The sequence below is a fragment of the Odocoileus virginianus genome, chromosome 12 (genome assembly GCF_023699985.2).
Source record: "Odocoileus virginianus isolate 20LAN1187 ecotype Illinois chromosome 12, Ovbor_1.2, whole genome shotgun sequence".
Lineage (NCBI taxonomy): Eukaryota > Metazoa > Chordata > Mammalia > Artiodactyla > Cervidae > Odocoileus > Odocoileus virginianus.
In genome coordinates, this window is record NC_069685.1 from 56302101 (window position 1) to 56314545 (window position 12445).

Sequence of the window (12445 nt, forward strand, 5' to 3'; positions counted from 1 at the left end):
GTAGGATATTAACTCCCTAACCAGGGATTGAACCTTAGCCCTCCGCATTGGCAGTGGAGAGTCTTAACCACTGGACCACCAGGAAATCCCACTAAATATTTTCAATGTCATGTTCATATACGTGATCTCAGGCAGCCTTTGCTTTACCAGGCCTCACTTTCTTCCTTTGTATAAGAAAATGGGGACATAAGAGCTAGCTTGTAAAAGTTGAGGTGGGGATTAAAAGACCTATACATGGTAAACACTTGATAACTAGTAGCCATGAATAGTAAGAATATTACTACTGCATTAGACTATACCACTGTTGATGGTATAGTCTAATCAAGGATACACTTTCCAAAGTCATTTGACTTTTAGGCCCAAATCGGACAGTTCTTAGTTATCATTTTATAGGCTTGAAAACCTGCAATAGGAACCTGTTAAATTTTTATATCAAACCACAGCAGACAACCCAGAGGGGGCAAAATGAAGCAGAACCTTAAAATATAGAATTGGGACACTCTGAGCCAGTTGGTGACTGCTGTGTGACCCTAGGCGGATGACTCGACCTTTCTGGGTGTCTAGTTCTCCTTTTTTTTTTTTTTTTTAACCCTTTTTACCCTTGCAACATAAGCCTGCTATGAAGAAACAAAGGTGGGTGAAGGGGATTTCTTTATGAATTATTGAAAATAAAAGATCTGAGGTTTATTTCAAGGTATTGTTTTCTGTACCTTTAGATTTGGCTGGACATCTAGAAACAATTTTTTTTTTTTTTCTGTTGCCTACCTATCCAAAAATTTTTTAGAAAAAAGTGTAACTTAACTTTTGAAATTGGTTTTCTATAGGAGTTAAGGGAACACATTCTAATGGTGTGCTAGGGAATTTTTCTAATTACTGTGCCAACTTCAGGTTCGTGAAAATGCAAAGACATTGTTTTTCTACATGAACTATTTTAGGTAGTAAAAAGATGAGAGGGAGAGGAAAATACAGAGATAGAACTGTATCCAACCATTGTTTTACAAACAATTGGTTACTTGATGGGGAGTTTAATTAGTTGTTTGCAAAACATCTTGCCTGACCAAATTCATTGTCTTGCCTTTGTCTCTCTGCCACTGCTGCCAAGATGTTATAACCCCAACCAGTTGTGTTTGAAATTTCTTCAATCAGTTATCGGCTAAATTCAGCTTCTTTTTATGTCAAAAATAGCTCACTAGTAGCCAACTGGCTTCTCTTCAAACTGGTTTGTCTGAGGCTGGAGCCTACCGGAAATGCTCCAGCCCGCTCCTAGCCGAGACCCTACTGATGTCAGTTGGACTCGGGCCATTTTCATTTGCTAATAAAGCCCCAGAATCCATAGTGAAAGAACTGATGAAAGATGCTGATTGCTGCTGGTTGCCAGGAAACAATGCAACATCTCCTCTGGGAAAGGGAGAAAATCAGAAAGAAGCTGAACCAGGGTCCAAAAGTACCCTTTCAGCCACGTCCTAAAGGTACACTGGCTTCCGTGACGGCTCAGGTGGTAAAGAATCTGCCTGCAATGAGGAGACACAGGTTCGATCCTTGGGTCGGGAGGATCCCCTGGACAAGGAGATGGCAACCCACTCCAGTATTCTGGCCTGGGAAATCCCCTGGATGGAGGAACCCGGCGGGCTACAGCCCATGGGGTGTCAAGAGTTGGACACAGCTTAGCAACTAAACCACCATCACCACTGGCTGGCTTGGTTTTCCAAAGATGGTATGGAAAGAACTGGGTTGGAGAGAGAAAGAGAGAGAGAGGAGGATGAAAGAAAGAGAGAGATTGGAAGCAAGTCAATGAAGAAATAGATGTTTTTTATTTGTGTAAATCAGCTAGGGGAAGAATGGAGACTGGGCATTCCTTAAAGAAAGAAAAGGGGGTTTGTACCCTCAATTAAGATAAGGAAATGGCAATACACTCCGGTGTTCTTACCTAGAGAATGTCATGGACAGAGGAGCCTGGCAGGCTACAGTCCATTGGGTTGCACAGAGTTGAACATGACAGAAGTGACTTAGCACGCACGCACACATGCATGCATCCTTGGATGGGGTAAGAGGGAGCCTGCTATCTGCAGTGCGTAGGGTAGTTGTATCATGTCAGGCAGAAGTACTGCTTTGTTGATGTCATTATTTGGAGATTAAGTGCAGTTTAAGGAGTTGTGTATGGGTGTCAAGCTGACAAGGCATGCTGTGGGGACTTGGTCCTGAGTTTGTGTGCATTTATATCTTATGAAAATCATTCCTTCCTTAGATTTAGTGCTTATCAAACTCACTTCATGATTTTTTCTGTATCTAAGCTCTCTCAATTCTATTTTTTAAAAAATAGTTATTTCTTTACTTATGTATTTGGCGGCACTGGATCTTAGCTGTTGCATGCAAACTCTTAATTATGACATGGGGGTTCTAGTTCCCTGACTAGGGATTGAACCTGAGCCCCCTGCACTGGGAGTGCAGAGTCTTAACCACTGGACCACCAGGGAAGTCCCTATTTTCTTTTTTATTCACTTTTCTAGACCTGAATATCCACTCTGGGCTCATTCTAAGCAACATGAGTTTAGTAGGTTAGTCTTTTTAAAAAATAATGCTCATGAAAATGACTGTAGAAATATTAACCTGTTTTCCTAAAGTTTATCTGCTTACACTTAAAAGCACCACAGGAATGGCCAGAGGGTGATGGTTGAAAACATAGGATTTGGTGTCAGTCAGACCTAAATGAAATCCTGGCTTTAACATTTAGCAGCTGTGTGAGTTTCTCCAAGTTACATTTTGAGCCTCAGTTTTCCCCATCAGTAAAATGGGAATAATTATGTCATCTCTATGGGGTTATTGTGAGAATTAAATAAGACGAGGCATGTTAAGTGTTTGCTGAACAAGTGCCTGGCACATCCTACTGTCCTCAACAGGTAAGTAGAAGTATGTTATAGGCTGAATTGTGTCCTTTAAAACCTCATAAGTTGAATTTCTAACCTCTGGTCCCTCAGCATGTAACTGTATCTGGAGGCAAGTCTTTTAAAGAGGTAATTAAGGCAAAATGAGGTCATACAGGCGAGCTCTAGTCCATTCTGACTGGTGTCCCCATAGAAGCAGAGATTAGGACACACACAGAACACAGAGGAAAGACCATGAGAAGACCCGGGGAGAAAGTGGCAATCTAAAAGCCAAAGAAAGCACTCAGAAGAAACCCAGATCTTGGACTTCCAGCCTCCAGAACTGTGATTTTCATGTCAATTTCTGCTGTTTAAGCACCCCACACCCACACCAGTCTGAGGTACTTTGCTATGGCAAGCTGAGCAGACTAATATAAAGCATATAGACTGTCTGTTCATGGCAGTCTCCATTTTATGGTCCTGGTGATTAGCCATATACAGGCATGGATTTAGGCTTTATTTAGATCCAAGATGATGACACACAAACCACAAAAAATAATAGTGGAAAGTGGGTTGAAGCACTGCCTTCTTGTTGCCTTCTTGGCAAATTCACAGAAGTGTTGTCATCTACACATGTGGTTATCACACAAGAAGGGTGACTAATCCCCAATGAGTGTAACTCATCATAATTTTTAGGTAAAGATTTTAGGATTTGGTGAAATGCAGTCATTTTTAATCAGGCTAAACTGTTCTAAATAGCTTCTGGCTCAGATTCATGCTTCAAGATGCCTTTAATGTTGTCAGATGTTTCTAATGGTTTCTTAGGCCTGAGAAATTCATGGTCATCTGAAAATCTTTTATCAGCTACTCTCTCTTGGCAAATGCCATTAACCCCCTACCCTCATTATCACATGCCCTTCCAATCACCAACTAGACTACTTACATGATTTAATGAATTCCAAAACATTTCTTAATTATGATTACCAATCAGTGTCTATACATTTTACCCACATGAGCTGTGAACGAAGTTGGTAGGATAGGGTGTATGCAGTGTCAAATACCAGGGATGTTTCATGGTTTGATCCTTCTGGAATCAGTGGTCAATGAAGACTCATGAAGGAGTGTGAACTTGGGCTGGCCCCTCTAAGCCAGAATGAGATGAGAATTTGGATAGGTAGGTGGAAAGAAAGAGAGGCTATTTCAAGCAAGGAGGAGAGGTTGAGGAAAAATCAGAAGGCCTTGTATTGTAAATGTTTTATGTCCATCTTCTTATTAGGCTGTGGTGAAACCATTGAGAGTAGGAACTGGATCATATTTATTTTCATACACCTGTTGCTAACCGGAGTGCCTGAACCTAGGGGTCATAGAACATGGCAGTAATTGTCAGGACCCATGCAGTTCTCAACTTAGTCCACTCAGATGACTGAAGCATAACTCAGAGTGGCTTAAGTGAGAAAAAAATTAGAAGGAGAGGACTTTATTGGCTCATTGCATTGGAAGGTCTAAGGGTGTGTCGGCCTCAGGCACATGTGCATCAAGGACCTCAATGATGTCTCTTCGGGTTTTGGCTCTGTTTCCTTCTCTGTTGGACTCATTATTAGACCAGGTCTTTCCAGAGAGTAGTTACTGGATGCTCTGGGTTTATAGCTAACCGGTGCTCACTTTCTCCCTCTCTCTATCTGTATATGTTCCATATATATGTTCTTATCCATAAACAGGAGACCGTAACAGTATCCATTTCATAGGTTGTTGTGAGGATTAAATTTTAGTTAAGTGGCACATTTAGTAAAATGCCTGCTACAATGGCCATACTCAAATCCTTTTCTGTATCTTGAGCTTTGTGTTTATGAGTCGGTATCTCTATTTACCTCTCCATGTGGACAGATTCTATCTGGTGATTCAGACGGTAAAGAATCTGCCTGAAATGCAGGAGACCTGAGTTCAATCCCTGGGTTGGGAAGATCCCCTAGAGAAGGGAAGGGCAACCCACTCCAGTATTCTTGCCTGGAGAATTCCATGGACAGAGGAGCCTGACAGGTTACAGTCCCTAGGGTCGCAAAGAGTTGAACATGACTGAGTGACTAACATGGTCCTGATAATAATGGTAATAAATAGATTCCACCCTTTATTTGCAAGTAAAGACCCACATGATCCTCTCCAGATCAACACTGGAGAGAAAACCAGGGAGGATGCAACTGATACCGAGTTGTCCAAGCCCCTTTTTCATTTGTGGTTGAGCAGCCTAACATTAGAATTTGCGCTTCTTGAGGGCAGAGATGTTTACTGATTTTGGTCACTATTTCAGCTTCAGCATGAAGAATAGTTCTGGGCACACAATAGACACTCTGCCAATATCTATTGAGATCACAAGCCCCTGCTTGATAGCCCTGGAGGTTGGAATAAGATGGGGTTCGAGTATTACATGAATTTCAGGTATAGCTCAAATCTCTTCCAGCTGGTCCAGAGAAGTGGATGGAAAAGATAGTCTCAGCTTTAGACCCACGGGGCATTAACTAAGTGCCAACATTTGAGCTGAAGCGGGGTGTAAAGGGAACAGCAGTGACTAAAGCTTAGCAAATGTCGTCTCATGAGTCCCTCGATCTGATTCGCTACTTAGGCTTGAAATTACACTCAATTTCCTGCCTTTGTGCTTTTCTCCACGTGGTGTGCCAGGCACTCCTCAAGCCTTACTTATAATCTTCGAAATCTCCCTACAAGGTGGGTGTTCAAGTCTCATCACTTAAGAACTAATCTACTGAGGGCTGGCTTTTTTTTGTTTTTGCTTTCCATTAAAAGGCCTGAACGCTTTGTTGTGGGTTAAAGGGAACAAGCTTTCTCAGTTCTACACATGGACCACAGAGAGGAAGAAGGATGATTCTCGACACATCTGCTGGCCCTCTGTCGGTGGTGTGCTAAGTGATAAATATGAATATCTTACTTAATCCTCTCAGCAGTCCTAGAAGGGAGGTAAGAGTTGGTCCATTTCGCAGAAGAGGAAAATGAGGCTCAGAGAAGTTTAGTAACTCACCCACGGTCACCCAAGTCCACTAACGCCTTTCACAGGGCATTCAGCTGCGTCACAGGAGCCACGGTTGGCACAAGAACGAAAGCAAGCGCCCGGGGCTGCTGAGATGTGAGAACTGGACTGTGGCTGGTGTGAGCGACCACTTGCTTGACCCTCTGCCCACCCAGATCCAAACAGATGGTAATGACTTTCGGCCAGAATGTGGCCAGAGAGATGAAAGGGCTTAGTTCAGATTTCCCAACCTGTAAGTCAGCCACCTTGACTTTTGGACCATTTTTACGAATATAATTTTGTTTATTTATTTAGGTTGTGCTGGGTCTTCATTGCTGCGCGGGCTTTTCTCTAGCTGTGGTGCGTGGGGGCCATTCTGTGTTGCGGTCTGCAGGTTTCTCAGAGCAGAGGCTCCAGGGCACCCGTCTTCAGGAGTTGGGGCACGTGGGCTCAGTGCTTGTGGCTCCCGGGCCCTGCAGCAGAGGCTCAGTATGTGGCATGTGGATTCTAGTTTTCCAACCAGAGATCGAACCTGGGCCTCCTGTATTGAGAGTATGGAGTCTTAGCCACTGGACGACCAGGGAAGTTCCTGGACCATTCTTTGAGTCATCTTCAAGATCCAGTGGGAGAGAACCTATGGGTCAACTCTGAGCAAGATCATCCCCTAGCTTAAAAACTTCCTGGGGGCCTCTTGGTATATTACAGCCCCCAAATGGTTTGCTTTTCCTTTTTAGGGGTGTGGAAGGGGGAATAAGGCTTTTGATATAAATAAATGGAGACTAACATTCTTGTGAAAAGAGGATGTTGTCCTCATGATCCATACAGGCTGTGCAAACATCTTCCTTTATTGAAATGCGAGTTGCTCCAGGTCCATTACAGAGATCTAGGAGATGGGTCAACACATTCACTCCATTATGTAAATCGAGACAGGGCTACCTGATGAGCTATGGGGGCGGGGGTGAGTGGGCAGTGGGAAAACTGAACCCTGACAGCCTGCAGCTGTGTTGTCCTAAAAACGATCCCCAGATCTCTCCAGGTGTTTGAACCAACAACACCTTTTCTTTTGGGTGTTGAGCTGCTGGAGACATTTTGCCATCTTAGCTTCATTCACTGCCACGGAGCAGACACTTCCTTGGGAACACAGCACGAGCTGATGTCTCATCTGGAAGCTTCCTCTTTCCAAAGAGACATGCCCCTCCTTTCCCTAGAGGCTTGAGTCGAGTGATCCAAGGCAGAAATTTAGGCTGATGTTTCTTGCTTGACAAGTGACATCTCCTAGACTGGCTCCAGGACTCTGACATAACACATTTCTGTTGTATAAGCCACTCAGTCTAGGGTACTTTGTTATAGCCTCCCTCGAAATAAACACAGCCCTGGAGGAGAGGGAGACACTGAGGATGACCCTGTGAATAAACCTAACCCAAACTCAACTGACCCTCTGCAGACGGTCCTTTCTGCAGTGGCCGCATCTGTGCCTCTGGTGACCAAGGGGAGTTCAGGCTGGCTCATTTCAAACCTCTCCTTCACTAGAGCAAGTCAAAGGACATGCCTGATTAAAAGTTAGGATTCCCTTTGCTTGGAAAGACCAGGTTGGAATTGTACTAGCTCATCTGGAAGTAGATGCCATACAATATGTTTACTGGCATCCATGTACAGATGGAAAGCATCATTATATAGATCTGTTTATTTTTAGTTACAAGTTAAATATCAGATACAGATTTAGGCCAATGGTTACACCAAATTCATCACAATAGCTAACATTTACAGATCACCCTACAGATCACTCGCCCTGTAGCTTTTCATGTATTATCTCATTCAGACTCTCCTAGTAATTCTAAGAGGGGACACGATTATTATCTCTTTTTACATGTGGGAACACTGAGTCTTAGCAATGTCAGAAGCTTGTCATTTTGGGCAGGCTTTCCCCTGGTGAAGCAAGATGGTTATCAGCAGTGCTAGGCATTCCATCCTTAAAATTCTAAGTCCAGTAAACAGAGACCTTCTTTTTTTTAATTGAAGTGTAGTTGATTTGCAGTGTTTTAGGTGTCCAGAATATTGGTTCAGTTTTATACACATATGGGCCCACTCTAGTATTCTTGCCTGGAGCATCCCAGGGACAGAGGAGCCTGGCGGGCTACAGTCCATGGGGTCTCGAAGAGTCAGACATGAGTGAGCAACTAATATATATAAATTATCTTCCATATTCCTTTCCATTATAGGTTATTGCAAGACATTGAATATAGTTCCTTGTGCTATATAGCCAGAGACCTTCTTTTCTCAGTATTTCTGGCCAAAGTTCCACAGTAATCTCTGATTGGATAGAATTTGGACACATGCTCATTGTTGAACCAATCACTGTAGCTGGGGGATGGAATATGCTAATTAGTGATGTCTTGGGTAATTGAAGCAGGGGTGGTTTCCTCTGGGGTATCAGAGGATGCTGTATACAGAGGAGCGAATGAATGCTGTCTACTCTGGCCTGATCATCTGGGCTGTGGAATAACCTGCCTTAGTGTTTCTCAGAAGAAGCTCACTCACCTTGCCTCATTAAATCCAGATCTGTGTGTTCCACATTAACTAGGAAATTGCTTTGATGTAGACCTGACTTAACAAAAGTTCTCCCTTACTCCTTGTCTGCTCTAGTTCCATGGTTTGAAGCCAGAAGCACCAATCTATTTCTCATGCTTTAAATAATCAAACCTTGAAATTAAAGCCCAAGCCTGAGAATTTGTAATTGAAAATTTAAAATGAATGCCATTTCTTTCTAAAAAAATTTTTTTTAAAAAATTTATTTTATTTATTTGACAGTCCCAGGTCTTAGTTTCAGTAAAACACCTTTTCTTAAAAACTGGAATGTGGGAATAGTCAGGGGTGGATTTGGCACAAGACCTTGTATCAGCTACCTACTGCCATGATAGGGCTATGTAACAAAGAACTATTAACACCCGTGGCTTACAACAAGAATGCTTATTGCTTACAAAATTTTAATTAACAAATTAATTTAAATTAATTTAATCTAAAATTGAATTAAAAATTTAAATTTAGTTAATTGATTAAAATTAATTAACTGCTTGATTATTTTGGCTGCACTGGGTCTTAGTTGCAGCATATGGGATGTAGTTCCCTGACCAGGGATTGAACCCAAGCTCCCTGCATTGGGAATGCAACATCTTAGCCACTGAACCACCTGGGAAGTCCCTCCATTTAGTCTTTTAGCCATTCACTCCATGAGCATTTCTTGATGGCCTGGGAGCTGGGGGGACAACAATTATACATTTCCTTTCCCAGAATGGATGTATCATCTTATGGGAATTGGACCTGGAAGTCAATGGTTACAACTTCAGTTCTTAAGCACCAGCAGCCCAGGGAGGACCCCTGTCCGATGCTAACGAAATTGCAAAGGAGAGTCACTCCTTTCTCCTCAAGCAGGAGCTAGGGCCAGTGGTCTCTGGGCCCTTCAGACCGGGTCATGAATAGCTCCTGCCTTGTTCTTCTGTCCTTTCCCTGCCTCCCATGCCCCCCAAACCTTAATCATCAGAGGCCCAGCTCCTCTCTGCAGACATTGTAAGTTAGTACTAATGCTTTCCAGCAGAGTAGCTACACATATGGCTCTTGAGTCTGGTGCGCAGCCTTTTCTCCCTCTTCCTCTTCCCATCCCAGGCTGCACCTTCACTGACGCCTGCCTCGTCTCTTCTAGAAAGGACTGGCCTTCTTCAGAACAGTGCATTCATCAAGCCCTCCTCGAAGCCTCTGCCAGATAATTGACATACACTAAATCATATCTTCTTCTCTCAGAGGGGCTATCTGAGGCTGGTATTCTTATGAGTCCCATTGTACAGATCAAGAAACTAAGGCTGAGCGGGGTGAAGAGACTTGCGTGGTTGGTCCACAACCAGGAAGTGACAAGGTCAGCGTTTGAACCTACGGTGAAGCCTGGGAGCTGAGCTACCCACACACCCAGCTTCCTCTCCAGGCCTTTTCTACCCCAGGTATCTGCACTCTCCTCAGTTCCCGGTCACAGTTTGGGTCTAGATTTGCTCTGAATATAATTGAATACAAGAATAAAAATATAATACAAGTGTCCTTCTCCATGAACCTAAAAGAGAGAAGTGGAGAGACTAGCCTAGAAAATTTGGATTGAAAAAGGCCCAGCAAATGTGCCTTATAAGTTGATTTTTCTCTCAGCTCTCTGAATCTCCCCATCTCACTAGGAGCCCAGTTCTCCTCCTCTGGCTCCTGGGAGCCTCTACCCAGGGCAAAACACGAGGTCAGGTAGTGGGCAATGGGCCAGCAAGATCAGCTAGAAACAGCTCTTTTTTTTTTTTTTCCTGCCAGTGACGGGTCCACACCCAGGGCGCATAAATCCTTTCTTTTATTTTTATTATTATTACAGCTCAGGGTCTAGCATGGGCCATAAACGGATTTAAGAGGCTGCAAGAATATAGAATTTAATATAGTTGGCACCATTAAATAGTGGCACAGCAAACCCACTTGGAGAAGTGTGACCCCCTCCCTCAGCACCACCCCCTCCCCCATGTCTTCTCACCTCCCTCCAGATCCCAAAAGTCCTTCTGGCAAAGGTTTTCCCCTCCCCTCCCCCAGTAGAGGGGGGAAGGGCAGAGGGGGATGGGGCAGAGGCAAGAGAGGAGAGTGCCTGCAGCCCCAATGGAGAGGGCATTGGGCAAATGGCCAATTAGGGACACTTGGGGAGATGGGACAGAGCTTTCTAGATAAGCATGGTTTTTTATCAGCCTATAAAAATACCACTTTCACTTATCTGCTGGCTCCTTGTCCAGGCTCCTGGGAACAGATGGAAGGGGGCACTGAAGAAAGGCCCAGAGGACAAGGCAGGGACAGTCCGGGGTGGGGGCACTGGGAGCAGGGAGAGAGGAAGCGGCCCTGAAAGCCAAAAATATGCTGCGGGGAGGTTGTCTTCCCTCTCGACTTCCCACCCTTCAGACTTCTATTCTTATTTTATTGCAAGGAGCAGGGATCCTATAGTCCTGTGCATCTTGTACATTGTATTGGTTTCTTATATATGCTTTGTCTATGTCTTGGGTCTGAATGCATGTGCTATGATATCTTCAATCGATATTTATCTAGCACTATGTAAAAAGGGATGGATGCTGTGCTGAATAAGGCAATCAGGATCTCTGTCCTTGGTAGTTTAGAGCCTGTGGTGGACATAGATGATAAACAAGTATGTGACAAAGATGATGGGAGGAGACAGTCATGAGGAGAGCTGGGAGCACAGGCAATGGCACATGCAAAGGTCCTGGGGCGGGAACAAAGGCTGGTGAGAATGAAGAACTGAGAAGGAGGTGGATAGAATGTGGTGTCAGAAAGGGGGCAGATGAGGCAGGAGGGGCAGAGAAGGGACTTGCCTTAAACATACAGAAATGAATTTTTTTTTTTTTCTTTTTTGGTTGCACTGAGAGGCTTGTGGGATCTTAGACCCCAGAACAGGGATCGAACCTGGGCCCTTGACAGTGAGAGCATGGAGTCCTAACCACTGGACTGCCAGGGAATTCTCAAAGAACCATTGACTTTTTTTCTTTTAAGCTATGTGGCATGGCTTGCAGGATCTTTGTTCCCTGATCAGGGATGAAACCCATGTCCCCTACAGTGGAAGCACAGAATCTTAATCACTGGACCACGAGGAAAGTCCAGGAGTTGGAATTTTATCACAAACTCTTTGAGCTGCCTTTGTTATTATTTGTTTATTTTTGAGAGTTAGCAGCAGGAATGGGACGTGATCTGATGCCTCATTTTTACCTACGGGCAGGTCGCTCAGGCATCCTTGGGGGCTGGATCAGACCAGTAGGTAGAAGGGTGGTGATGGCATTCATGGTGGTTGGTGGTGGTGGTATGGTGTCCAATAATCTTGCAGTGTGGTTTCTACAAGGAGCAGAAGATGGGGGTCCCAGTCCTAGCTCCACTTCAAAATCTTTAGGGAATTTGTCAGTTTCCTTCCTGATCTTTGTGCCTCTAGACCTCATTTTCCCCATATATAAAATCAGAGAGATGGACTAGTTGTTACTGAGGGCTCCCTTGGGTCCCACCCTCTTGATGTGTCTTATGTCACAGTTCTGGGTTTTCGGAGGGGGGTTGACAGGCAGCTTGGGCGGAAAGGGCTGCAGTGCTGAGGGTGGAACTGGAGGAGGCTCCCCCCCCCCCCCCCCCCCGCATCCTCTTCCTGATCTAGTGATTCCCTGCCTGGGGAGGGATGCTGAATCAAGAGCTTCTTCTGCCAGGCTGGGCAGGGGCAGCCTACCCTGATGGCACCGTGTGCAGGCTACAGGAAAGGAGACGTGGGGTCCAGGGTGGGTATGGACACAGTGATGGAGTGCAAATCATGGGTGAATGGATGTGAAGGTGACAGTGTGAAAGCGTGCGTGTGTGTGTGTGTGTGCATGTATGCACACATATGGACTGGTGTGAGACTCAGGGTGAAAGATTGTAATTGTGTGACTTTCTGTCCACGACAGTGACCGCTTGTGACTGAGTTAAGGTGCACACACGTGCAAGTGTCGACCTGCTGTGTGCACAGCCATGATTGTGTGTCTGT